The sequence below is a fragment of the Halichoeres trimaculatus genome, unplaced genomic scaffold (assembly GCF_033239565.1).
Source record: "Halichoeres trimaculatus isolate MK-OKI-2021-1 unplaced genomic scaffold, fHalTri1.1 fHalTri1_scaffold_16, whole genome shotgun sequence".
Lineage (NCBI taxonomy): Eukaryota > Metazoa > Chordata > Actinopteri > Labriformes > Labridae > Halichoeres > Halichoeres trimaculatus.
In genome coordinates this window covers 18,779,142-18,805,538 of record NW_027437194.1, presented here as the reverse complement: position 1 = coordinate 18,805,538, position 26,397 = coordinate 18,779,142, and the positions used below count along the sequence as shown (strand labels likewise).

General features: G+C 39.7%; 1 protein-coding gene across 2 annotated transcripts in view; it reads right to left on the bottom strand.

Annotated features, from left to right (window-relative positions):
• prag1 (PEAK1 related, kinase-activating pseudokinase 1) overlaps positions 1-26,397 on the bottom strand; it is a 73,012-nt gene that overhangs the window by 45,000 nt on the left and 1,615 nt on the right. For both annotated transcript variants that reach the window (XM_074690321.1, XM_074690319.1), the window contains exon 2: positions 3,687-3,790. The gene's annotated coding sequence lies outside the window, so the exon portion shown is untranslated. The remainder of the gene's footprint in view (positions 1-3,686; positions 3,791-26,397) is intronic.

Here is a 26,397-nt window from a genome sequence, read left to right as displayed (position 1 = left end):
TTACAGATTTCAATACTTCTGCATGGGCATCATATTTCCTGACCGGAGGTTTCTTCTTATTCCCATGCTAATGAGAACAGCTAGCTCTGATACGGAAAACAGTTTTTTGTAAATAACCATTAAGGGATCAAACCAGATCAAATATTGTCGCTATTTTGTAATGTCTTGTCTCTGAGTTTTATCAGATCTTCAGGTGTGACCTCACATGCATTTTTTTCGTTCTTAGAGCAAGATTTCTAGAGAGCCATCAGAGACAATGGAAGGTTACAAGCAACATTTCTAGATCCTCCTAGTTTTTATCACAGATTCCTCCATTTCATTCTATTAAATCCAAAAATCTTCCTGAGACTGAAAAAAAGCTTCTATTTTATCTGCTTTCAGCTGTAACATAAAAAAGCAAATTGAAAGAAGCCGATGTTTGCAGTACAAACATTTGGCAAATGGATCAAACAGGCTGAATTTTGTTGACTTATCCCACTTTTCTGGTTTCTTTAGTGCAAATCTTAGGAGTGGTGTGTGGTCCAGAAGAAGTCATCATCCCTCTTTTTTTTCTCTGACATTCAGTTTCTTGACCTCTGCCAAGTAGGGCACCAAGAGGAAGAAAAGAAGGGCTTTGCTTTCTTAATAAGCACCTGTCTTGAGGGGGAGACCAGAAATTCCTGTCTGGTTTCTGTGTGTGTTTGTGTGTGTGAGTGTGTTTGTGTGTCTGCAAAGCCCCATCACAACAGGGATCAGTGATCGCTTGTCATTTGTTGACAGGGCTGCCACAGGTGCAGGTCTTTCCTGCGCTATTACTCTTTTTTTGTGCTTAGTTTGGAGTTTCAGCAGCAAATGTCCAGCTACAGTGAAGTCTTTGTCTCCTCCCAACATCTTCAATTTCTCTTCCTCTCAGTTCCTTTCCTCAGAGAGTTGAGATGTTCAAAAATGAGACTCGAGAAGAAATCAGGGTTTAAGTTGGAGGTAGGGTGATTTGGCTTTGCTTCAGAGAGAAAAAAATCCTTCTGTTTGCTTACTGAAAACAACTGTACAGGACGCCAAAAACATGATCAAGTCATAATTTGGACAATTAAAATAAATGCTGTGCAGTGAGACATGGTGAAACTTGTCTGAATGTGTGCAAGTTTGTAACATGATGAGGGCTGAAGTTTTAAGATTGAGGCCACAAATATTTTACAAGTAGGTCAGCTAGCATGAAATGACTATTTTAAGACTTCATCTGTAACCATTTGTTGGAAGGCTTGCACAGAGCTAATAAGTGCTTACTGTTACTTTATTAGATTGAAGTCACCCTTAAAAAAATTGCTAGGCGCCACCCTGTTGGCTGTGGCTGCCTTTTGCAGCAGCTCTCTCTTCCTTGTCCGTTTCCTGTCATTTTTTGGTCTCTTTTTCATAATCTTTGTATTTGTAGTGGATCATTACTTTGTTTGGTTCATTTGCTGGTCATTGACACCAAATTGTTTTTGTAGCTTCAGTGATAATTTTACTATTTTTTCTCCTGTGTTTGTCTGGAGATCCTACATGTAACCATGGTCGCGTTGTTTACATGTGAAATTAGCTGTTAGCAGCCTGTAGCATGTCAATGCTAACTGGTGCAAGGCCTGATGTTTCCCCACAAGGTGAGGAGAAGGAGGTGAGGACGATGTGCTGGTTCTCAGGTGTGAGCTAAGAAGTGACAACATTGACCTGTCCTTTTGTCCATGGTTATTGAGAACATAAGATCTATCTCCAATAAGATGGATGAGCTAGCTGTGCTAACCCAGCAACAGAGGGAATACCAGAGGGCAGAGTAGCATCATGCTATTCACAGACATGGCTAATGAGGCGAACATCAGACACCAACGTCACATTGGAGGAGCTTCACCTGCTGTGAGCAGACAGAGCCCGACTAGGAGACAGAGATGGAGCTTGACTGAAGAAGCTCAGTCCTGGACCCTGTGGAGGTGGAGGCTGGCTGAACTGGAGAATGATGGACATGTTGTCATCATCTATTTTCTTATGGACCTTTTTGCACTTTCTATACACTTTCTTACTTTTGCTGCTGTGACTTCAATTTCGTTGTACTTGTTACAATGACAATAAAGATCTATTCTATTCTATTCTATTCTATTCTATTCTATTCTATTCTATTCTATTCTATTCTATTCTATTCTTCTAAAAGAGCTAAAGTTATTGCCTAAACTCCCAACTGAAAAATAAATGAATGATAAATGAATGAGCTACACACCCTAATCATTTTTGAACAGGTCTAAATATGTTTAATTTTGCGGTATTTGAATTTTAATGTGATACATAATGTAGATTCTTTGGGTTTTGCAGCTGGCCTCAAGTGGACACTTCAGGAACTACAGTTTTGCATTTGGCTTCATTGTTGAATACTGGAGGTTTCTATGGAAGCCTGTTTCTGCCAGATTAAAAAAAGGAAACTTGCCTTAATAATAAAAAAAAAAGGAAGTTGAAATTATGATGTGAAAATTTGACATTTTGAGATCTTAAGTCAAATGTATGAGATGTTTAAAGTGTTAGTAATAAAATTTCTTTTTATCTCATGGGAATTCTGACTTTTATCTCCAATTTTAACTTCTCGTCTCATAGTTTTGACAAGTTTACCTTTTTGTCCTATTGGAAAGTCTTCTGATTTTGTTTTTTTTTTAATTTGTAAAAATGGGCTTCAATGAGCTGCTGCTTGGCCCCGACTTGTTAGCATATAAATGGGAACCCCTGCCAAAAATAAGACTTGCAGATGTACAGATGTATTTTTGTTACACTTTCTGTTGCTTTATTCCTCCCGCTGGTGGCCTTCATGTTGATTTGCCTGCGGGCATTTCATGTACCTTGGGCCAAGTATTAAGAGCAGCTCTTTTGATCAATGTGCTTGCTTTGGTCTTGTTTCTGGAGGTGGATTTGCTTTAATACTCCAGACATGATCAATACAACGAGCCACTATATCAGACATGTCTAATGAATCTTACAAATGTAATAGAATACATTAGTAATAGCTGTTTAATGACTGCAGTATTGATATTTACACTCTGTGTCATCTGTTATGTTTAGAAACATTGAACTTCAAACTAACGTCAAAGTAATTCAATTAGGGAGGCCTAAATTCATAAAAATGAGAATGTGTTAAAGATAAAAAAAATGTACAGAACTTGAAAAAAAACAGTAAACACTCAGGTAAAAAAAAGAGGGAAAGCAAAGAAGAAAGGAAGGAAAAAGCTCAGAAAAGGAAAGAGAAAAAGAAAACCTGAAGTGACAGGACAACAGACAAGATCTTCCTGTTGTTCAAACCTAAGCAGCAAGGACGTCCCTTACAAATGAACGATTTAATCACACAAACACAATGAGGCAACAAAATGGAGCAAAACATCCCCCTGATTTGGCCTCAGAGCTTCACCGAACATTGTTCTGTGTTTCACTTCACATCATCTGAAATAAGACGGAGCGAGCAGAGCAATAAAGCGCATCGCTGTGGGACAATCCTGATTGCTTTTCTAACGCGGTGGAAGTGCTGAATCAGAAAATGGGACTCTGTGCAATTAAAGTGGCCTCCAGCAATAATAGAGGATCTGAAGACAAAGAGACTGACTCTGCTGTTTGGGGAAAGGGGGAATAAACTCACTCCCTAATTGTTATAATGACTCATAAGTTGAGAAAGCATTTTGACAACTCCATTATTTATTTCTCACCAAGGCTGAACTTCATTTGGTTGTTGTCCCTCGAGTCCCAGCAGGGCAGATTGTGGCGCAGTTCCCAGACTTTCAGAAAACTTGAACAAGGATCGAACACTTTTCTATAAAAGAAAGAAGAAAGACTTTTAGTTTTGCAATGTAAGTACAAGCAAAAACTAATAAGCTTAGCTCTGCTTATAACTGACTGAATGGAACTCAAAAGGCTTTTTGATGAAAGTGATACATCTCTCAGGTTTTTCATGAACATTTTTGAGGCATAATCTGAATTTTTACACATAAATGCAGATGAAGCAAGTGGGTTGTGTCATTGGGCACTCAGTTCTATAACTGCTTTTTGACTTGCCATGACTTTCAAGTGGCTTTAATTCCATATCAGAAAAGAAACCATGGACTTTACTGGGTCTGTAGGTTTAAACAGTGATCAGCAGAAGTGGACTTTCCATTTGTGGCAGGTGACTTTGTGATTTACATTTTGAGTAACCATTGCTTTCAAAGGCAGCTAGCATTTAAGCTAACGTAACTAAACGGTGGTGGTTTGGGACTCAACACAGTCCAGTTTCTTTGTTACCGCCACCAAAAGAAAGTTTGTCTGTCTGTCTGTGAACCACATAACTCAAATACTACCAAATGGATCTTGATGAAATTTTCAGGAAATGTTCAAAACGGGATAAGGAAGAAGTGATTAAATTGTGGAGGTGATCCGGATCATCGTCTGGAACCAGGATATTTTTAAAGGATTCTTTATCATTGTGAGATAGGGCCGTTTTCACCGTATGCGTAAATAAATGGTCGGATTGCTTTGCAAAACAAGACAAGACAAGGTCACCATGATTTCTGACAGATGTAAAAGTACGATCCAGATCCTGGCAATATTCTGGATACTAAGATCTGGAATATGTAATATGTACTGGGTCATCATAATTTTCAACACTGCCAGAAAACAAATTATTGTACAAACCTGCAGCTAACACCAAAATGTAGCAGACAGTCTGCTGAAAGGAAGTATAACATTAAAGTAGGACTAAAGTGTTGGTGTGAATCACAATATGCTTAGTGGAGGTCTGTGCTCTCTGAGTGCTTTTCTATTTTTTTGTGTCTTCAGAATTACCATGACATGGATGAAGAAGAATCTACATGGACATATTGTAATACACTTCAGGTTGAATACCCCCAAGGTGATATTGGAGCATGAGAATTTTTGTAGGAAGATGGTGGATTATCTGAACCACCTCTGCTTTAATCAAAAGGGCAGACAGCTACGACTCGACTCAGCAACTTGACAGCAATGACTCAAAAGCTTACGGCTGGTTTCTACTGTCAAAGGGCACAGGGCAGACCTTATTCTCTCAAGGGCAAAGAATTAGCTGCTCAGAGAGAGGATTAAACAGGTTAACTTCACCAGCCAGGCGTTACATGCAAAATTCAACCACATCAAGGCTGAACTTGTAGCCCTCCTTCCAGAGAACATCGTCAGTGATGTCAGCAGTTTGTTGAGAAGGCTCAGATGACACAACACACAAAAGGGAAGAAACAACAAACTCAAAGATGAGGTGTTTTTTTTCGTTTAAGAAATATTTCTGTGTCTTTCACAAGCAGGCAGTTCCATCCTACATGCTCTGTTATGTGTTTTTAAAGCTGCAACCTCCAGTCTTATGATATGAAACCTATGCAGAAATGCTGAGAACTGCAGTTCCTTGAGTCTCTGCTTGAGGCTTGCTGCAGAGGCACTGAAAAAGAGTTACAAACACAGTCAAAACGTATGAGCTTTACACTACTATTAGAATCCAAAATATCAAGACTTTCATTGATTAATATTATACAGTAGGTATTCTAACAAAATACTAAACTAAATGTAGTATACAGTTTATTTTTAATGAAATAATTATGTAATTTGTCTCATGCATGCAGACTATGAAAAATTGAAAAAAATTCTGATCTCATCATGAAACACCTTGTTTTTGGTTCAAAAAAGCCACTGCACATTGTTTTTTCTCGTCAGTCTGCATGGTGGAACATATTGCTTGGTAAGTGACCATCCAAACTACTTTTCTCAGTGCATTGTTGTGGCACAGTTGAGGGTGCAACCATTCACACATATTTTGGACGGGGTTGAAAAAATCAAATTAAATTGTGAGTGGCGGGTGTTTTCGGAAAAAGCCACAGTCCTGTCACTGTGGTGAAGATCATGAAAACAGCTGTACAAAAACTTGCTGCAGGATTTTGGAAAAGATGAAACATGTTAGAACATCTTAATGTTCTGCTGTTATTTTGCATTGTACTCTCAAGAAGTCAAAAAAAAATAAGGTTTAGACCCGTTTTCTATTCAAGCTGTCTCACTTCTTTCTTTTTTGGTCTGTTGGAAACCAAAATAAAAAAGCGCACTGCCTATCACCGTGTCTGCCTGCTAACAAATTACTGCCTGTGTTGGAAAAGGGAAATCTAATGAACACCTTCCTGAACAATTTCTTCCAGCGGTGACGCTTCCAGCTGCATTCCTCCCTGACTCTGTCACCATCACCACTGAAGAAGAGACAGTAAATGCACCACCAACCCTCGAGGTTACAACCTTTGTTTCCCGTGGAAATGGAAGGAACTCGAAAATCTCTCGGCTTGAAAAACTCTCCAGAGGACAAAGGGAACATCCCAGTAAATGTCAAATAAATCACAGGAAAGATGTGAATACATGTCCCTGACTGTGTTTTTTTGAACTTTGAACACTGATCGTTGTTTCACATGGAGTTAGATCAGTTTGTGTAATGATCTGTGTTTTTCTGGTGTGCTGTTTATCAATATGTCCATGCTTTTATGTTTACAGACTGAGAACATGAGGATCAACATGTTACTGTAGGCACTCTACATTAAAACAATACAAGATATTTGAATAAAGATGAAGGAAAAAATATATAAAAACATTCATTGGTTGCATAAGAGTGACAAAACAAAAAAGTCAACTGTTAAATGAACCTTTTCTCCTTCATTTTTAAAACCAGAAGTTTCTACTTCTGGATAGAAAAAAATACATTTTTATTTGACTTTACATTTACTTTCAGCAATTTTAAAAGTCCCAATTTAATGGAAAAGTGTTTTTCTCTTTGTACTACCAAGGGCAGAAAATTTATTTTTAGCAAATTTTTGAACGACATCAGGATTATTTATTTATTCATTTATTTTAAAGAAATGAATGCATATCCTGTCACTTTGGTACCCCCGCAGTAGCTTTACATGATTTGCAGCTAAAAAGAAAACAACATTTTGATCTGTAACAGACAGATTCAGGGATTTCTACAACACATGAATAAGTAGCAGTTTGAAAAATTGTCAAATTTATACGAGACATCCAGCATTGTTGCTTTATACCCATGTTTGAAAGCAAAATACCACCTCTTTAATTTAATGGAAAGAATAATACCTCCTCTTTAATTTATTCTTCAGGTGCAAGAGTTATGGGTATTAATGTTTAAAACTCTATATCAGGAGCATTGCCCTAAATTTTAAATTGCTTTTTAAGATAAGTAAACAAGTAAATAACACATCTTGGTCCTGGGCTATCTTCCTACTCCATTACCCTTCTGTCTTTTAATGATACATTTATTGAAGTCTTCATTAAATAGAAATAGGTCTGCCCTTGAAGACTCTGTAAAGGTATAGTGTGATTGACATCATACTGTATGTGTCGATGAATGTCTGTGTGTGTTTGTCTGTGTGTGTTTGAAATTAGACCGAGAAACCAACCCTCACTGCTTTTGAATTATTCAATTTCATACAGCCTTCTGCAGATTGGAGCATGCTAGCGACTACAGCGGGTATACAGGCAGCAACACAGCTGTCTTCATTTGTATGCATGTTGGCATCAGTTTGCTTGAGCATGCAGGCTGGCATTCATGTTTGTATTTTATGAGCTGGGAGGTATCCAGGACAAAATTGCTTATAAATATTTTACTGCTCATTCACAAAACTGTTACAATGGAAGACTTGTCAGATTCAGATATCCATTACAAACATGCTGCTTAAGTATGCAAACTCTGAAATTTTCAAGAAAGTTCTCTGGGGCTCTATCATTGAATTAAGTCTCACATGAAAAACTAGATGGGTGGACACCTCTGTTGTTTTAATCTTAAAAATAACTCTCTAAACCGCATCCTGTTGTGCGTCTCTCTCAAGCAGCAACCTGATTTTAACAGCACTGATAAACACATTTCATACTTTCGAGGGAGGGTTGTGATTTTTAATTTAACTTTTAAAGTTATCAAACTTTCAAGTTTTACCAATTTAAGGGCCACAGCTGACTTGATGGATACATAGGTAGACTCCCAGGCCCACCTCTTAACACCATCCAGACTTGAACAAAGCTACATTAAGTTTAGCATTTCCATTGAGGATCCATTGCCAATAGGCTTAAAAGCTCCATAGCAAAAACAAATGGGCGACATCATGGAGACTATATCCGTATGTTATACAGTCAGTGGTCCCTCTCCTCACTTCAAACCAAGACATGAGTATAAGTATTGCCCCTGCCATTCGTAGTACATTTGTATCTATGAGCACCATTTGGCTGTGAAATATGAGCTAATATGTAAGTGCAAAAATACTGCAGCTCCTTTGATGTTCAGTTGGGGCTGGCAACAAAAACACCATATGCCACAAACAAAACCCTTTTTAAAAAGCTAATCTTGGCTAGTTATTTATTACATGCGTGGATATTAAGGTTATGAGTTTTGCATATTGTGGGGAATGTTAAACTTGACTGTTGACCAGGAAGCTAATAGCCTTCCTCAACTTCACCTCTACCAGTACTTAGGTTGATACTTACAAGAATTTTTATGATGTCAACCACCATCTATAGGCCTCAGAACAGCGCATCTGAAACCAATGGATGATGTAATAGAAACTGTATCAGTTTCAGTTTAAGATTCCCAAGGTGAAGATTGTTTATTTGAACACATGCATCTCACCCTAAGATGTTTCAGGAAGTCGCCAGGAATTCTGTGTCCGTGTGATGTATCACAGTATCTTCTCTCCAAACGTGTTTTCACTGGTCTTCTTAACCAGCCAGCACCGGTTGTTGAATTATAACCAGGTTGGACACTGTATCATTCACCTATTGTCTGTCTGGATGAGTCAGGACATGCCTGCTCCTCTGTGCTCTCCATTTTCTTTCTGTTTTCCTTTTCTTTTTCCTCTCCTTTGTCTAAACTAATAATAATTCTTTTCTGCTTGAACAATGATTTTTTCTTATCCTTTGTCAAGGGTCCGTCTTTGTGTTCCCCCTTTTCCCTCTATTTCCCCACACACCACTCAATCTCCCCTGTTTTCTCTCCTGTCCGCCCTTCCTCCCTTAAGAAACTGTTTAAGTCTCTAAACTGTGAAAGAGTTTTAAAATTCAGCTCTTTAAGTCTGTCAAAATCATTAATTTAAATAAACATGAACAAATCTGCCCTTGGGGTTGTTAGAGGCACATCTTTTATTTTGCTTCAGTTCTTGAAATGATTGGTCTTACGGGCCGTCCACATTCAGTGTGAAGATGCAGAAAAGAGGCGCAGTCTGCGTGAATCACACTCCTCCATAATGGTTTCTGGCTACATAGTAATGTATGCATGGTTAATCTTTTCCCATACATTCAACCAGTGTGTGTTGGTGAGGGGCTGCCATACAAAAGCCTTTTGTGTGCTTCCAGTAACTCCAAGCTTTGCTGCTCATCTCACTTAATTGGCTATGCTCTGTTTGTGGTATTGAGGGGAGAGTGTGTGTGAGAGTGTGTGTGTGTGTGTGTGTGTGTGTGTGTGTGTGTGTGTGTGTGTGTGTGTGTGTGTGTGTGTGTGTGTGTGTGTGTGAGAGAGAGAGAGAGAGAGAGAGAGAGAGTGAGAGTTTGGGGAGCGGGATGACCATTGGGTTAGTCATTAGACCTGTCACAGATTCAGAATGCTGGGTAGAGCTCACATCTCTCTGAAATCCTTGAAATTGAGGCGACATTTGCAATTTCAAATAACTGAAGGTATTACATTTATCAAAACAAAGCAGTCTGTAACACTTTTAACCAATATGCCCATAATTTAAGTCTTTTCTTTTTTTTAATTTTCACTGATTACTGTGAATTTTGTGAGAACAACTTGACATGATCTGCTTCAACTTAGGCTAATTAAGCTTGTGTTTGTGCTAGGACTTTGTTCTGTTTGTAAGACTCTCAAACTGACTTATGAGTGTTTTATTTGCCCTGTATTAAACAAATAACTGAGAAAAAAATAACAGGCTGTTGATAGCTGCAATCTTGATATTGTACCATAAACAAAAAACAAACTACTTGTGTAATACAAAAGAGCATTGTACTGACCAGTAGATGAATAATGGCTAAGTATTGTAAAGCAACATTAATTATCATTAGTCGGTCAAATAAAATTGTAAAATTGAACTTCTTTGTCATTTCTATCATCACTTTTGATCTGACAAAACAATGTTTTTTCTTGTTTAAAGCTCCTGTGAGGTATTTTCTGTTTGTGTTGGTTTTGGTGCCCCCTGTGGACAAACTGTGCGAACGTATAATTCATTCAAAACTTTTGAAATGTTCTTCCATGTTGTGTGAGCGTCTCTTTTCAGTATTTCTCCACATCACATGTAGGCAGTATGATTTGTATAGTAATGATAATAAATCTGTATGATTTATTCTGAGTCTGAGTTGCTGAACTACGTACGTGTAGGCTACACTGTTGATTCAACACAGAAGTATAAACCAGGCTTTCTTCTCATGGTCTTGTTTGAGATGTTGCTATAACATTCAGTCTGCTATAAACTACTTACAGGTGCTTTAAGTAAGCACATAAAAGGAAGAAATACTTCATTATTGGTAGTAAGCCAGGTAGTCAAGTAGACATACAAACATTGCGGCATAGCATGAAACAGAAACACCAGTCCTTAACTTTTTCTTAATGTTTTCAAATAACCCTTAAAAGATGAGGTAAACTACTTTCACCACAGTGCTGTGCCCACAGCTTTCACATACAGGGAAATCCAGGCCAGTCGCGCCACACGCCCTCATAATACTGACACCCTCTTCCTGCAGCACAAAAATTAGCATGTGCTGACCTCTCATCCCCTTCCTGAAGGAAGGATCGCCACCAGCAGGATATCCTGAACTGTGTTTTATGTAGATCCTTTGGGATTTTAAACAACAGCTTTGGAATTTAACAGAAAGGGGTGAAAGACTGTAACTGTGTGAAAACACAAACAACAATCTGTCTGTTGCTTTTAATGTCATGTGGACATTTTGAGCTTTAGATGGTTAAAACTAAACTATCCAAATGTGTGCTGCTGTTTTGTTATTTTCGTATTGTGATGTTGCAGTTCAGCAGAAAACACTGCAACAGTAACAGGACAAAAGGCCCAAGTTTTCCTTTTTTGATGAGAAACCTGATAAATGCCTTTCATTACCGGGAGTCTGCCATGTTTTTTTTCTGTGCAGATAGTGAAACAATAAGCTCATTTATTGCACTACCAGCAACAGAGAGCAGTGTAAGCAGTTTTCATGTCATAAATCATGCTTTGTAATCATGCACACAACTTCAGGGCAGTCATGAGGTATGTATTGCATACGTCTGTACACAAGCACGTGGCTTCAGTATAAGGTCCTCTTCACTGATATATTTCATGCTTGTTCATTGTCTGACTCTTTCTTATCAGTCAAACTTCCTGCTTCTGAGCGGCCGGGGAACTGAAACCAGATCAGTCAGAGATCTGCTTCCTGTCAGTGTCGAGCAGCAGGTGACGGAGCCATTCAAGGTCCGGTCAGATCACGACCACAGGAACTCTTTGTCTGTTTTTCTTCTCGCCCCATTGTGGGTCACAAGCTTCACCAGAATGTGGTGATGATGGTGATGATGATGATGATGACAGCAATGCAAATGAATGACGTGGCTGATACCACAAGGCTCACAGACAACTTCTGGTTTTATCTGCTGATGTCGAAAGTGACTCACATTATTGCGGTGTCAGGGCTTTTGAAATTGCTCATGGGTTCAATACATGACTGACTAATGATGCGTGAATTAAAGTTTGCTTTTTAGAGGTCTTAAGAGTCGTTGTCGTCGCTCTTTTCTAAAATACACTAATTCAGACGAAGAGAAGCAAGATTGCAGTAAAAGTTTGAAACTGGCACATGTGGTGTCATGTCAGGTCAGATCTAAAGTGACATGTACCACAATTTCAAATGATCAGGGGGTAAAGGGAGAAGTCTTAATGTATAGGTGTACAAGTGCCGTAATAGATTTCAACACATTTCTGTGTCTTGACAGGTTTTATAATCAGTAGTTTGTTAAGGGCATATGTATACAGATTTTTTTGAGCATATTTTAAATGTCTCCAGTTTCAGCAGTTATTTGCCTTTTTCTTTTTCCTGCTCCTTTTGGACTCTTTGCTCCAAACAAGACTTCCTGAACAAATATTCGCTGACTAAATTAAATCTCTCCTTTGTTTAATCTTGGCGTTGGCCGGATTTTGGAATGAGAAGAATGCACACGTGAGAGCTGCTTCAGCTTTAAGAAAATTCCCTTTGTCTCTTTCCATGCCAACTGCTTTGAGACACAGCATGAGATTTACTGCGAACACTCACTTTGACGAGGGCAGGACATGACATGTACACTTGTGTATCGGCACCGAAACCCAAGAGTAAGAAAAACACACACACACACACACACACACACACACACACACACACACACACACACACACACACACACACACACACACACACACAGAAGTGTTGATTTCCCCTCAGACAGACACACAACTAGACAAACACACACTCTCAGAAAAATGCCCACCATGCCTCCCTTGGTGAGGCCCAGGAGGCAACACCTGGGAAGGTTTACGTCAAACATGTATGACAGCCACAGCTGTCTCACACACACACACACACACACACACACACACACACACACACACACACACACACACACACACACACACACACTCTACCATCTGTCTCCCTGTATCAGTGGTTTGATTAATAATTGCGGTGGTTTTGTTAGCTGTCTCTTTTTGTCCTGTGGCTCTGTGTTTATGCAGTAAACGTCTGTAAGTGCTGCTCTGCCCGTTGACAGAAATACAGGAAATCCAACCGACTACAATAGCTGTGCTGTCCAGAGATCAGACACTTAGTATAACTAAGAAATTTTTGCAATCAATTATGTAGGGCAAGAAATGGGCATTAATACAAATAAAATTAAATTAAAAAAAAAAAAAAACAGAAAAAAAAAAATCCAAACCATTCATTTTTCAAGTCGCTTTTCCCCTTGTAGTTATTCCCTCTCATTTCAACAGTTTTCTGCTTTTTAGGCTAAAACCACATAATGTATATTTCTTTTCTATACAGGTTTCACCATTTAAGAAAAACTGAGGTGACGTCTAGTCCGGGACTTTGGACTAATTTTTAGCTGAGGTTACTGTGTAGTTTACGTTTTTGTCAAAAGGCCCACGTACTTCTTTGAAATCTAAAACCAGGACGAGTAAATCATGAACTTCTGAGCAGGTCCTCTACACCTAATGAGAGACTTGCGTTGTTGCCACTGATGGTAACCATGGCAGTAAAGCTCTGCTGTTATTTCATCTGTGCTTGGATATTGATCCTGCTTCAATAAAATATTGATATCCCTGCTTGGGATTTTACATTAGGTGTAAAGGTTGGAGAAGCTCCAGATGCACAATGTGTAAACACCATGGACTGTATGATATATGGATGTAGTCTCTGTGACATCACCCATCTGCTTCTTATACAGAGTTTTGAAGCCTATCATCGAAGAGGACCATGCTGGAAATGCTGAGCTGGTTTAGTTTGAGTTAGGATGAGGTAAAGAGACAGAGCTTTAGCCTTCTTACATTTCTGCCAGTCAGTCAAGCCAACTATGTCCTTATGTGGACAAAACTCGTAAGTTTATTAACTCTAAAAGAAATGAGTTTCATTTTTGGTTTAAAATCCACTATATTTGCCTGGTGTTAATGTGGTTCCTGGTTCCTTCCTCAAGTGGTGTACAGATGAAATGCCCATTTTTTGCACATTAACATTGGTTTCGTATTTATGACCAGGGATCTCAAAAAACACGAGCAGAAGCGCCAAAAGCTGCAGTTCATCACACATCCACTTGAGGCTGGCTCTGAAACCATGTAGAGAAAGTGATCCCGTAACTCCTCTGCTCTCACCTTCAGTTCCAGCACATTTATGAAACAATTTCTCAAAGACAGTTTAAGTTGTCTGTCTACGTGTCAGCCCTGTGATTGGCTGGCGGCCAGTCCAGGGTGTACCTCGCCTCTCGACCAATGACAGCTGGGATAGGCTCCAGCCACCTGCAACCCTGAACAGGATAAGTGGTTCAGAAAATGAATGAATGAATGAATCTCAGAAGTCTTCATCTGGGTTTGCAGTTATTCTCACTTAGCATTGCCCTTTATGACCAATTTGGGTTTGTTACAATTGTATCTTGACCTCAACGTAAATGAAGGAACGTGAATGATTTGCAAGGCTTAAATGTAAGAAAAAAAAGATATTCAAGTCAAATACAAAACATTACACTGCACCCTGAACTGGCAGGGTGAAAGGATCATGTTTTGTATTTGCAGGGATGTTGCTAGAATTTCACCTCCACTTCTTGCAAAAGAATAAAGCTATGTTGAGCAATTTTTGGAGTGAGTCTGCATTTGTGTTTACATCTGCTTTCCTGTGATCACAAAAGGAAGTACGCTTTAACACACACCACAATCTTAACAGTATCCTGTGGTGAGAGCTTTTACTTCAGATCTTGTTTTGTTCATTTTCAAGATGAGAGAAAAGCACTTTTGAACTTCTGCAGGGAGTACAGTTATCTCCATACTCCTTTCCTTCTCTACCTCAGCCAAAGATGTTACAGAAAAACCAACACCTTGTGTGAGCTGAATACAAAATAAACACGTCTCCTACCGTCGATTAATCATTTACAGGCTTGATATAGGTTTACACGCATAACTGCTTTCACCACCATCTCTCTCTGTGTAGGTTTAGCGTCTTTACCTGTTGTTTCCTTATAAGGACCGAAGAATGTGATTGTGGAATAAAGGTGAGGCTGACATACAGTGAGAGATTGAAGGGAAGATAGAAGAAGCAATGAGATAAAGGGAGAGTGAGAAGAAATAGAGTGCTGATTGTGAGAAATGTGTGGTGAATCGGACAGCCTTACTGAATGTGGTTTCAGCGAATTAATAATGAAAACAGCCCAGAGGGAGAAGGATTATTTATCCTCATTTATTTATGCTCTAAAGAAAATGCTAAAATTGCCTTTTTAGATATTTGAAGAAACAATGAAGAGGAAAAATGCCATAAAACATGAGAATGTGGAGCCATAGATGTCAAGAAACTCTGATCATCATCTTATCACTGCATATGCACACACACACACACACACACACACACACACTCAGACTGCTGTGACCTCTCCAAAGGGCAGGGCACACGCTGCAGTCTGGAGCAGATAAAGGTCTCTCACTGATTAAACTTAATCAGAGTTGCTAAGCAACAGCGGCAGCAGAGTTGGGCAGACTCAGAGAATTTTTTCACATTTTAGCCTCCAGCAACCAAAGCGGCTGCAGCCGTTAAGGTCTTTCCAGTGAACCTTACTTCCTGGTATTCATCCACTTCCTTCCTGTCAGCCAATGAGAACGGTCATCTGAGCTGTGTGAGTGTCTGTGATGGCCTTGACCTACTCTTAGCTGCTCCCTATTGTTTCGACTTAAAGATGAGTGAGCTAAATGTAGGGCAAGGAGAGGAAGATGCAGCCAGGGACGAACAGATGTGGACGGACGTTTTATTATATTTGGGTTTTTTTAACAGCTGAAAATAACGATGCATCATCATAGCCAAAAACAACTTCCCACAGTTATTTTCCTCAGGGTTATTCAGCTTGATTTTAAAGCTGTGGTGGATTTTCACATGTTCTTTTGGCATTAACACTTTGATTTTTCTGTCTATCATACGTTATACAACAAAAGTGGGATAAGATGAGTTTAGACTTCACTCTATTCAGTTTTCAAGCAAACAACCAACAGGTGTTGGGGTTTGCTTCCTGTCCTCAATTGCTCTTATTTTGAATGGATAATTAAATCGATTTAAGGAATGAATAGCTCTAGGTTATGCGTCATCAAATGCCAGATGAATCATGGCACATACCGTTTTGTTGGTGCTAACATTAGCTGCTGCTTTATATTTCCTCAATATACATGTGTTGCTACGACAGCTTGTCAGATGACTTAAATGAGCCTTGTCAAACTGACTGGCTAACTTCCTTGCTCCTTTTGGAAAACTCGTGGCACATGTTTTGTGAACTACAATCATGTTCCCCTTCTCTGGAAATGTGGAAGACATCCACCTTGGTTGCATTACTTGCAAAGGATTTTATTGCGTTAATAAGTAAATAAATGTGAAATTCGCCAGCAGATCTGGATATCTCTGGATGTGAATAAAAATAAGTAAAAATCACATGTTGCATGACGTTGATGTACTGTTTTGTTGTATATTGAAATATGCCATCTAGTGTATCACAATGGTTATAGCATATTGAGCTTGCCGTGTTAATACCAAAGTCAACCATGAGCCTGCACGCCCCTTTTCTTCTATCTTGCCTGTAAGTATTTTGACATCTAGAGTTCTCGGTATTGTTTGCAAAGAGTAAGTGTGATTTGTTTCTGTGATAAAAGTTAAAATTCTGTTATAAAACCGAAAGTAATACTGATGTATGCTAACCACTAGCGTATCAATACATTTGCATCAAGCTAGCGCTATTTTTCTCTATCAGTTTTGGCCAACAAGGAGATAATTTACGTATTGAGTGTATTGAATGGAAATCTCTTGTGGGAGAGTAATGTACATTTCTTTGTATGTTTAGTTCTTAAAGGGACAGTTCAGTTTTTTTGAAGTGGGGTTGTATGAGCTCTATGTGACCACTAATTTTATTTTGCCTGTTGTGATTTTATTTTATTTTAGCTGTAAAGCACTTTGAATTGCCTTGTGTAAGAATTGTGCTCTACAAATAAACTTGCCTTGCCTTGCCTTGCCTTATCTCTGTACTAAGCTAAGATAGCTGCAGTAGACTGGTCGATGTTAAGTCTGGCTGCCCCTGCGTGATGTAAAGATTTGACAGGGAAATTGTTAAGCATAAAGTCTGCTAATGTCAGTGGACTGACCATCAACATCAATGAACCCCCCCCCCCCCCAAAAAAAAAAAAAAAAAGGAGAGGCCAAGAGAAAAAGAAGTTTTAGAAGACACAAAAAAAAATCCCCATCAGAAGTTTAATGATAATGTGACTGAAATGTAATCCCTGTCACTGTGAGCTGTCTCTTCAATGAATGGTCCTGTTATATAAAGCCTGAAGCCTTGAGAAAGTAAGCGCTCCCTGGGGAAACTCTGTAATAGATCAAGAGATGGGTGTGAGGAAGAGCTGATTCAGCAGTCTTCACTAACCCGACCCCTCTCTGAACACCCCTTTAGTGACCACACAGCCTGTCTTTCTTATCGCCTCATCACTTTCCCTTCTATCTCCTCTAATAGTATACCCTTTATCTAGACTCTCCGTCTGGGAACATGAAAGAGGAGATGTAGAGAAAGGGTGGGGCTGGTTTAAGACACAAAGAGGAGTCTGGGGAATGTAGAAAAAGAGAGAAAATGCAGATCAATCCTAGATTTAAGTTAAAACTTATCCTTTTCTACTTTTGGAGCTTGAGAATCTGATGCTTTGTCAGCAGCCCTGAGAAAAGATGTACTGTTTGTTTACCTGTCTTTGTGTGATGATCTGTGTGAGCGTATGTCAACAGACCCACAGCACACTGTCGGTGCTTCCTGTGAACTTGTCAGACATGCAGGCAAAACTTCACAGAATGGGTGTCTGACAGTTTTTCACCAGAGGAGACTTTAACACGGAGGCAGCAATTTGGCTTTTAGGTGTCTGTGAAGATGCTTCTGTAATGCTTCACTGTAGTCCTAGTGAAAGAAACTGCTGAGACAAGTAAAAAGTATACACAGAAGAGGACTATATTTAGTTTTTGTTTCTCTGTCTTTTAGCCAAATAAACACAAGAGGATGTCAAAAACCAAATTTAAAGTGAGATTAAAGCTCATGTGAGGAAGATTCATTGATTTGCAGTGATTTTGGTGTCCTGCTGTGAACAAACTGGTACCTCAAGTGTCTGTTAATTTTATTCTGCTTCTAAATTGCAGTTTTAAATTTAAACTATGGCTTCTTTTCTTAGTCAAGATGATCTGCTTTAGGAGATGAAAAAAAAAAATCACTTCATCTCACACCTACCCTGCAGCAGCAATTATTGGGATCACATATGACATCATTAGTTTGTTAATAAAATCCTGATCAGGTTGGCCCTTGTGGCTCATAAAAACAATGTGCTTCCTACCTATTACAACAAAATCTTTACTTTAGCTTTAAAATATAATCCATACAGTAGCTCTAAAACCCCTTACAGGAGCTTAAAAACTCTTTAGAGGTGTTTCAAATTAAATCTTCAAGGAGTTTAAAGAAACTTCTCAGGGGAGCTTCAAAAACACACTTCGGAGGAGCTTTAAATGGTACAAAAAGTAAACAACAGCTTGTACATCAATACATTTGTCACTTACTTCATTTTTCCTCCCTGTCCTAAATAGTTCAATAAAGAAACTTACTTTCTGTGTAATTCTCTTTGAAACAGTAGAAATTACTTTTTTCCAACTACTTATCTGTGATTGTGTCAATATAAAAACCGTCCTGCTCATAGACAAAAACTTGTTGGTTATTCTTTATCTGAAGGCGTAAAATCCTAGTTAAGTCTTCTCAGTTGTTCAGATAACTGTTAAATTCTTCCTAACTTTATTGTGCGCTTTGCAGTGAGGCCACAAGTGCACACTTAATCTGACAAAGAAAGCAGTTCAGAGACGTTTACAGTGCAGGATTAATGAAGCAGCTTCAAAGTGTGAAACATTCATCTTACGGTTTCTTCCTGCAGCCCATTGAAGGGGCAGATCTGTTCCAACGCTGCATGTGCAGGGACTTCTGCATGCATGCACATGAACATGCCAGACACCTGCGGGGTATAAATCAGACGCCTGGGTCTTACTGGGCACAGCAGTGCCCCTCCCTCTCAGCTGGGGGTGAAAGAGACAGACAGGAGGGTGGGGGCCGCCTTCTTTGCTTTGCTTCTTTGGGCTCTCTGATGCCTGGGGAGTCTGGTTTCATCAAAACGTTGCTGATAAACACTGGCAATGGGTGCTTTGTGGATGCTGCAGCGGGCTTTAACAGCAGTTTAATGTGTGTGAGTGTGTGTGCATAAATAGACAGTCAACGGTTCTCTGTCGTCAGTTGTCTGGCAACGGGAGCCTTGATGATAAGATCTATTTTGGAGCCACAGAGTTCAGGGAGGCTTCACGCTTGTGGTTTTCTTCTCTGTTTTTACCGTGTGTCTCTAATGTTGGCTGCATTATCGTGTCATTTTTCTAAAGCTTAACTGTTGCTGCCATCTTGGCAAAGCTACAACACCTGTATTTATAAGCAATGAGATGGTTCAAGATACAACAGTAACGGTAACTGCAGTTCACAGGTGTCAAATCAATCTTTTTAAAAAGGTGCCAAATCTCAACAAAAGTGGAGACGTCACATAAAGGCACGGTTTAGAGTCTGGTCTAACAATATTCGAAGAGAACCGTTGTTATCTACCAATCCCAAAACACCTCATCAGAAAGAGTCTCACTGGTGGGCACAATGGTATAGGCAAAGAAATGCGAACAATGGTGCTATGGAGTTACGAATGGCTGTCAGTAATTATTGTAGCAACAGGATTTGACATCAGCAGGTGGGGTAGAAACAATTGCATGCATAAAAGGAAAATAAATGTACCTCTGTGGAGAGATGGAGGAGGAGACAGGAGCTCTGTGCATCAGTTCTCCTTTAGTCTAAGCCTAAAGCAGCATATCTAGAGTCTGATCTAAGGCTGGGCCAGCTTTAATGGTTAGGGTTGGAAATCAGGAACTATATCCAAATTATGAAGATTTGTGGATTCTAAAAGGCACATACATTTCAGTTCCTGACAGTGACATACATTTTCAGGCAAAGGTCATTTGCACAGTTGACAGTCAAACTAGAGAGTCTAAATGGCCCTACAATAAAGGCAGACTTACTTTTCTTCTTGTGATATTCATTGCTTTTAATCTGCAAAATAATGGAATTGAAATAAGGAATTGACAAGAACCAGAACCATTCAAATATGTACGATACCAACGATGCAAAGCCCTACTAAAGGTAACCACACCGGTGAGCGGTGTGTGGTGTGCAGCGCAAGACGGTGTGCGACTCTGCTTAGAAACCACTCTAGTCGATCATAGCATTCACACAGCATGCACTGCGGTCCGTCTGCACCGCCAACACCAAGGGAGAGTCTTTATTTGCCCGAAGACGCGTCACTCTTGGTAGGTCAGCTTGTACCAAACAGGAAAATTATTCAGCAGGTCAGACCCAGAGGAAATCCAATGCTTTAGTCAAGGCCAACTTAATCTTGGAGATGAAAAACTTAGATTTTTTTTAACATTTTGGGACTTCCAGGTGAGTTTAACATACTGATCAATTACCATGCAAGTACGTTGTCATGGGTGTGATTTCTGCAGGAACATGTGGTTTTCCTGTGATCTTGCATTTCCACCTGCTATGCAGTGCACTGCACTGCGCTCCAGAGACACATTGAGTATGAAATGGCACGTGCAAAAAAAACACAGCACTGTGCAGCATGGTGCTCACGCTTAATGTGTGGATTAGAGGTTAGCCTTGTCAAAAAAGCCAAAGAGCGCGCATCTGCCTCCTGTATCCAAAAGGGTAAGTGATTTCATGGAAGAGCTGCCTAGGATCTGCCTCCCATACTACTTTTGGAGACCTAATTTACCACAAGGAGGGAAACTTGGATCACTGCACCCTTCTTAATTTCTCTAAACAACCCAATCAGAGGAAAAGTGTGTGTCCTTGCATACTCTCCTCCAACATGTCTGGACATGTCTCAGAGGAATGTGTGTTTTTGGATGTTCATGCACCGGCTATCAACACAAAGTCCAAGAGGTTGTTGCCCCAAGCCGATCCACCACCCTCACCATCTACCGCCCTCAGCGTGGGAAAACCATCCTGGAATGTCTCTAAGAGACACAGCAGCTCATATAAACAAGCTTCCTCCTCTACAGGTATGTGCCAGCACAGATAATAGGGGAATCAGTGTGTGTGTGAGTGTGTGTCTGCACGTACAAGCCTTTGTGTTTCGAGTGTTTCTCTCTGCCACAACAAAGTGCGTCTGTGTGTTTGTGAGCATCTGTGTGTTTGAGCTTTTCCTCATCAGTGAGCAGTGAGTACACACAGTAAGAGGCAGTAATCAGTACCAATTATCCTCAAGCACGAAGAGAGTCAAGAGGAGCATTCCTCCTCAGCACGACAACAGCTCAAGTCAGGCTTGATTAATCTGAGTGTCTGCCTGAAGCAACAGGAGGAAATGCAAAAAGATGGGAATATGGCTTTAAAATGGTGATGATGGTGGTATGAAGGAGATGTTTAATTACCCTAAAAGAAATGGCATTTAAATGGGTTGCAATGTAAATGAGAGTCAATCATAAAGCATAAGGAGACCTAACGAATTTAAAGTGCCCTTGACAACAAGTTTCTCTGGTCAGGCCTTGGCCTCGATTTCAACACAGAAAATACACAGCCTATCAGTGTGTGCAAAATACACAACAAGGTTTCCCACCGTGGATCTTTGTACTGAATTGCACACAAACACTCCTTTCTCCTCACCGGTAAGAAGCCAATAGAGAGCAGACAGAGCCTTTGGCAGTCCCTCAGTAGGCTCAGCTGTTTCAGTTGACCTGCAGTCTGACACCCTGTTAATGGCAATGAATAGACCAGATAATAAGACGGGGAGAGAGAAACCAAACAACCAAGCAGTGTTACAAAAGGTGTGAAAATACGCTGTATTAAGCTGGCTGCCTTATTCTGCTTGGGTAAAAGTAAAAACATTTAAACCTAGCACAAAAAGTAAGGCATTTTGTGTTTGGTAGATAATGTATTTGTTGTAACAATAAATCATATACCTTTGGAAAGCCTGTTCATTTCCCTTTAACTGGTGCCACATTTTAAAGGAACATGCATTCATGGGCAGCAGAGTATATAGGTTGTGCCCATGAAACATTTGCCAAATCTTCTCTGCCAACGCCAAATAGCTTATTCTGCTGTTGACTCTCGTTTTGAGCTTCTGTCTCACCCAGGTGCTGATGCTTATGAATGTGACTTTGTTAGAATGAAAAACTGGTACCGAAAAAGTAGTGCCACTCTTTGGTTAAAAGTCTCAATTCAAGCTTTTAGGCTGTCCATCAAATTTATGGAGTCATCCAGCCCATGATGGAGGCTAATTTGTTAGCAAGAAAGATTAAATACAGCATACATCAGAAGTGTTTCTGAACTGTCCAACTGCTTGTCACCACTTGGATGACACAAGATGGGTTACTTCAATTACAAGCTTTGGGGATTAACTTGTTTCTTTGAGCTAGCCTCGAGTGGCCAATTAAGGAACTACTACTTATTTGGTATTTTCATGACCACTGTCTTCATTCTGGTTTAGTCTTGTATAAGAATATACGTTTAGTTGAGTTGGAGTTTACTGGCATATGTCATTAGGGGCAATAAAAGTTTCTGTTTATCTGCAATATTTTTTTATTTGCAAAAGATCATCTTCCCCTTTCTATTGCTTCTATTTTCTATCCCACTTGGTAGGCTTTATGTTTGAGCATGGGATTATTTATATTTTGGGGCAGGAGTTGATCATAGAGCAATTCTTTTTAAGACCCCAAGAAACAGAAAGATGTGTGTTGTTGAAAATATGTGTTACCATCTATCTACCTTAGTTTGAAAGCAAACGTAAAGCAGTGATCCACAGTTTGTTATTGACCTGAGTAGGCTAATTTTATCTGACCATACCTGCATTAAAAAAAAAAAAAAATTGATAAGCCAAAACAAACTCTGCCCATGCCCTTCAGAAGCTCCATATCTACACTTGTGAATATCAAGAATGTTCCCACAGCGTATCTCCTGGCATAGGATAGACCTGTTTTGTTCTGTCCTCAAGGTGAATTGCTGTGAGTAATCTTCTCTCACAGATGAAGTTAAAGGTCAGTGCAAAGGGTCAGTTCTTCTCTGATTGTCTTAATGCCAGAGTGTGTTTAATGTTTGCTTTTACTCTCACTCCTACACGAGTCCTCTGGTTAAATCTTAATTTTTCTTACCCCTGTGATTTTAAAGGCCCTAATTTGAAAAGACCAGACTTGCAGACACTGCAGGGTAAAAAATCAGGTCCTGTTTTGGGTGAGGCTCTTTTTTTCCTAGTTGCCACTTCTGTTTCCATTCAACCCTCTGTGACTAACATAAACAGTCATTGTTTCTGTGAAGGTATTGCCACAGCCATTCCTCCAACCAGCTATGTAGTGTGGTTTCACCAAAGGCAGACTACACCCACATTTGGCTCTACCAAAATGATACAGTGGGAGAAAAGCAGAAGAAGTGCACGTGTGCTCGAGGGATTTATGAGAGAGAGGAGGTCGGTGAGGTTTGTTAAGAGGGTGCAGTTCACGCTCCACCCTTTCCCCCCCGTGTCTGAGATCATAACGCAAGCAGAGGTGATTTCATTTGTTTCAATACTCGGAAGGGTTCCAACAGAAAGCCTGAGTTGGTGTGTGTTGTCAGTATTAGCATCACACCCTGTGTGTCACAAAGAACATTAATACTCCTTTTTCACAGTTGTATGCGGAAACAGCTGCTACATCCGGGTAAAGGTGGAGAAGGAAATGAAAAGGAAATTCCTAAGTTTTTCCTTGTCTGGCCTCAAAATCTACATACATCTGAAATTAAACATGGGATCTAACAAGAAATGTAAAAGTGGTGAGAAGATAAAAAAGTTTTGCACCACATCCAATTTGGCACTGGGTGATTGGTTTTAGGAGTCAGTCAAATATTTCAGGCTTTAGTTACAATTTTTATCCTTCAAGTGAAACCAACTTGGAAGACTGAGTGGGAGGTGCCTGAGACATACCTTTAAACTTCTTAGTTATCATTCTCTGCAACTTTCTTCAGTCTGATACTTATCCCTGAAACCTCCTCCGTGTAATCAAAGAGGAGAGGACACTTGGGCAGAGTCGCTGGTGTTTAGGCTAAGCCATCATTTAGTAAGTACGTAATCAGAGACTAAAATAATCTGTTTATAACATGACTACTAATTTACCACAGAGTGACGCCAGCCACACGACTCCCTGCATCGCTGTGTGGTCGTGCAGACACACACCAGCACACACATTTGGTTGAGGATGCCGAAGATAGACCTCAGAGTGTCTACATCGTTCACATGTATTTGTGTATATGTGTGTGTGTGTCTCTGGCAGCTGAGAATAGTGTGGAAAGGTCTCGAGGGTGAGAGGTTTTTCCATCCAGACCCAGAGGCGACTAATGTCCCACATACATCGAGTTTCCTGAGGCGGAAAACAACTATCTGACTCACTGACTGACCTTCCATGTACATTTAACGTGCCGAGGACCTCATTGTCCCACGTCACTGCCCTCTGTTTCGCTGATGCAGTTCAACCTAATTCTAAGAAAAGTCAAAACCATGAAGCACCTGTACAAGAAACCAGACATGGTTTACTGTAGCTCTTTTCGGTTCCAAACTTTTTTATTTACTGTTTTACAATAATCCAATTGATCCTATTCTGTCTTACTAGAGCAAGTAAAAAAGATAACCGAGCTTCACACAAGTCCTTTTAGACCTACAATGGTGTATAGTCAATTAAAACCTACTTACTAAGAGTTTTTAATCAATGTTGAAGCAGATCAATGAGACCACGCTTGTCTGATTGAACCAAGCCACAGTACTTCATTCAGCTGAACAAGACCAGGAGAGGGGGTGTATGAGAAAATGACTTGGAGGAACTGATCCTGAACCCCTTCTGACCTTTTTCAGTCATTCTAAAGGCAGTTCTTCCGTTTTCATATAAACACTGTGTTCAGGTTAAACACAAGTGAGCCTTTGTGTAACTAACGTCTTTGTGTCTTCCATGAGGCTTGAGAGCACCCAGAGGAGTCTGTTACACTGCTGGCACCAAGAAGCACCTGATGCTCTTATGTTAGCTGCTGGAACATTGTTGCTGTTTCTCTACTAACAGGGTTTGTATGTATGTTTGTGTTGAGAAGGTTCAGCAGAAACAAACAAGTTTAGCTCCAGCATGTTGGCCTCTCACATGTTCTGCAAACCACAGTAACCTTATATGAAGCTAACGCATCGTTTGAAATTTTAGCTAACCACAAAAATGTCACTGCTCTTTCCAGGGTGTTTCAGGGTTAGTTTCTGTTTTAAGAGTTGTTGTTGCTGGGGATTAATGTTTGTTACTGTCCTGTTGTAACTCCTCAGTCACAGGTTCTCTGGTAGAGGTTGAAGTAGACAAATATCACTTTAGCTCATAGAGAAAATAGGCAGGATTGTATGAAAAACATACCACATTTTAGAACTAAAAGTACTAAACTTCTATGTGTAATGAATTACCAAATTTATAAGAACTGCTGCTAATATAACAATTGTACAATCTTTGGATTTTCTATTTTACCGTCATATCTTGCTGTTGTTGTGTTAGACAACTGTTTATTGGTCATATTAAATGTAACAAAACAAAGCAACACAAATGCAAATTTACAAGTAAAGACTTCGAGTGGTGCACTTGTAAGTATGCACTTCAAAGTATTATGTGCACTTTCAAGAATGGGGCATAGACAGAGCAGCAGGTAAGTCCGACAGAACTTGGATGTTCATTTGTAACAGTCTGAGCACGATGTCAGCAAACTAGAAAAGCAATTTCTGCGCTGTAAATGCAGAATGCTGAAGCAGCTTGCGCTGAACTGCTAATGCAGAATGCTGAAGATGAATGACTGAAGGCATGTCTGAAAATGGTTGAATGAAGTCTTGAAAAGCTTGCGCTCAACTTCTAATGCAGAATGCTGAATTAGCCTGCCATGAACTTATGACTATAATACATAATAATATAATAGTTATATACTACAACTTATAACTATGAACAAATTAAATGTTCTTTTTACAACTTTTAGGTTCTGATATAAGTGTGCACTTTTAAATGCAACCTTCAAAGCACTAACAACCTTGCATTTCTGTGAATACCAACGAGTACTCACTAATGTGTTCACTTGCGGGTACAGAGAAGACACCATAGTAGCCTACACAGTCCTACAGATCCTTAGGGGATATTCACTTGTGAAGCTCCTGAATGAAATCAACACACTTTATGGTTTTTGACAACTTTTGAATTCAAATCAAAGTGTGCATATTAAGTATGCACTACAAAATTTGAACTTACAAGTATGCTCTTCAAAGTGTTCACTTTAAAATACTCACTATTTAAAGTGAAAATTGTATACTGAAAAGTTTAGGTGCACACTTGGATGTGTGGGTGAGCACTTTTAAGTTTGAACTTTAAAGGGATACAGTGTAGTGAATAGAAGGTCGTGGATGTGGGAATCCTTAAAGGATGAGCTATGGGTTCCGCATGAACACAGTTGGCTTCTCAGGCAGCTCTAACAATTCGGCCTATGAACTCACTATTTCCAAATTCTCAGGATTAGCCTTAGATGGAAACTTACAT